The sequence below is a fragment of the Scatophagus argus genome, chromosome 3, assembly GCF_020382885.2.
Source record: "Scatophagus argus isolate fScaArg1 chromosome 3, fScaArg1.pri, whole genome shotgun sequence".
NCBI lineage: Eukaryota > Metazoa > Chordata > Actinopteri > Scatophagidae > Scatophagus > Scatophagus argus.
In genome coordinates, this window is record NC_058495.1 from 2,393,375 (window position 1) to 2,395,969 (window position 2,595).

A 2,595-nucleotide genomic window follows, 5' to 3' on the forward strand; every position below is an offset into this window, starting at 1 on the left:
GGCAGATTGTAAAAGACAGAGTCAGTTAAATTAGTTGTTGAAAAAAACAAGCATCTGTCTCAAAACTCAAGGGCACTTTACAAAGATAAAACAAATGCAAAGACAACAGATAAAAGCAATGCAGTGTAAAATGGGACGATGTAGTTAGAAGGAGTATTTTAATTTATTTTAGCTGTTTTAAAAAGGTCAGTTTTGAGTCTGGATTTGACCTGAAGGAGAGATTCAGTGTTACGGACATCCAGAGGGAGTTATTTCCAGAGTTTGGGAGCAGAGCGTCTCAAAGCTCAGTATATGAACAACACGAATATCAAATTATTACGTTACATTCATTTGTAACATAACATAACACTGGGACAGAATTAACTTTTGTGACTGGATTTCATACCTAAATTGAATTTGCAGTGGGTGGGTGAGTGGGGTGATCATCCTCATCCTCATTCTTGTCATTCTCATCATAAATCAGAAATCATCAGAAATAATTAAAAGAAAAAACAAAAAAAAAAGTCAAAAAACAAACAAACCACAATGCACACACACTCATAATATTAACAGCTGTAGATATTTAGAAAACATATATGCACACATCCAATAAGTCTGTTTGTGCTGATGTAATAACTCATCGACCATAAGGATCATAAGGATGGTTCATTCTACGAAAGACACACAGAGAGACAGAGAAGACATTATATTGCACTTCACTACACAGACTTTAATATAACTGTGCTCTTGATTTGAAAAGAAAACCAAATAAATTTTCTACATACGCTATTCATTATACTTAGTTTACAAGATACATGGGTTATAAAGTTTGAAATTAATCTAAACTCTACCTGGCTATAGAGGTTGCAGTGTTCATTTCAGCCGCAAAATGAACAAACCACATCCTGATGATTTAGCTAAATGTTAAATATAGTCATTAAAATGTAAAAGGTTCATCCTGTGGAAGCAGGAATGTGGTTAGGACATTACATGATGAGCTTCCCAGTAGATCGTGAGATATATGTCTGCTGATTAAACCTTACCAATGAGCGTCATAAGACAAAAAATCGAAACAACCACAAGAAGTGTGATTCTGTCCTGATCGCCAGAAAGTTATTTTTCTTTTCTCATAATGAGAATATGATTATGAGAAAACACGGTCAGACTTATGAAGCTGAGGGGATTGAAATAAAAATCAGGATGTCAGACTTCATCCTTGTCCTTGGGCTGACCAACAGGAAGTTAGAAATAGTTTATTTACAGATGCCCGCTCTGATTGTTTCCTCTGAGACCTTGATGATGTTGGATCGGAGACTAGTAGAGTAATGATGTCAGGTGAACCAGAAAGACGCTCAGTTTGCGCCAAAACTATGTCAACTGCCATTAGACTACACTGTGTCATTTTACGCCATGCTTATGACGTGGTTTGAGGTTCTGTCAGTCAGTCTGTCTTTGGTTTAGAGTTAAATATCTCTACAACCAGGCCAGTCGGATTGGTTCCTGCGAGAGACTGTACAGACATTCATGTCCCCGAAAGGATAAATCCTACCGACTTTGGTGATCCCCTGACTTTTCCTCTAGCGCCACTCTGAGGTTCACATTTGTGGTTTTGAGTAAAATATCTCAACAACTATTGGACCAGTTGCGGTGAAATTTGTTTTACACATTCATGTCTCCCTCAGGACGAATTTAAATGACTCATCTATCTCATCTATGAGCATCATCAGCATGCCAGCAGTGTAATTGGGGGCGTGTTAGCAATGCTTACATTTGACTAACAACAGCCTTGTAGAACTTTTGGCCGTTACTCTGGAATTCATGTGCTCATTATGACAAAATTTCAAACAAATGTCTAATAAGACAAAACAATGAAGTGATGACATTTTTTCACCCTGACATCCTAATGTTTTCTGTCCACTGTTCAACCTCATAGCTCATGAACACAAGGGCAGATTGTGACCATATTTCACATTTGGGCACATATTGATATTGGGTGTCCACCTTGAAACTGTGCTGCTTGTCTGGATCTGTCCTTCTGTGTTGAAGACATGTGTGAAGCATTAATGATTTAGAATTTGTAGCTTTTTTGCAGCAACATCCGTAGCTGAAGTGCTGTAGTCAACCACAAGCCCATTGGCTTTGTCTGGCCTCGCAGATTCCCATGGACTGTATTTGGACCTCCTGCTGCGGTCCTGCTTGACACCAGCTACTGTTGTTACCACTGAGTCACATTTCTACGTTATTAATACTACTGCTACTTCTCTCTCTCTCTCACAACCCAATCGGTAAAGGCAGATGGCCGCCCACCTAGAGCCGGGTTCCAGGCCGAGGTTTCTGCCTTCTAAAAGGCAGTTTTTCCTTCCCACTGTCACCAAGTAGGGCTCATGTGGGTCTTGTTGGGTGTCTCTTTGCTAAAAATTAAAGCTAAGAGTTTGGTCTAGACCTGCTGTAATTGGAAAGTGACATGAGTGCCAGGAGGTATACAACAGTGACGTGGAATTCTAGTTTTAGTTTTATTTTTTTAAAATAAAATTATGTGGAAATTTCAACTCCAAACTCTTTTAACTCAACTTTAAGAATATCTGACATGATTTAAAAGGACGCTGGTGTAATGGG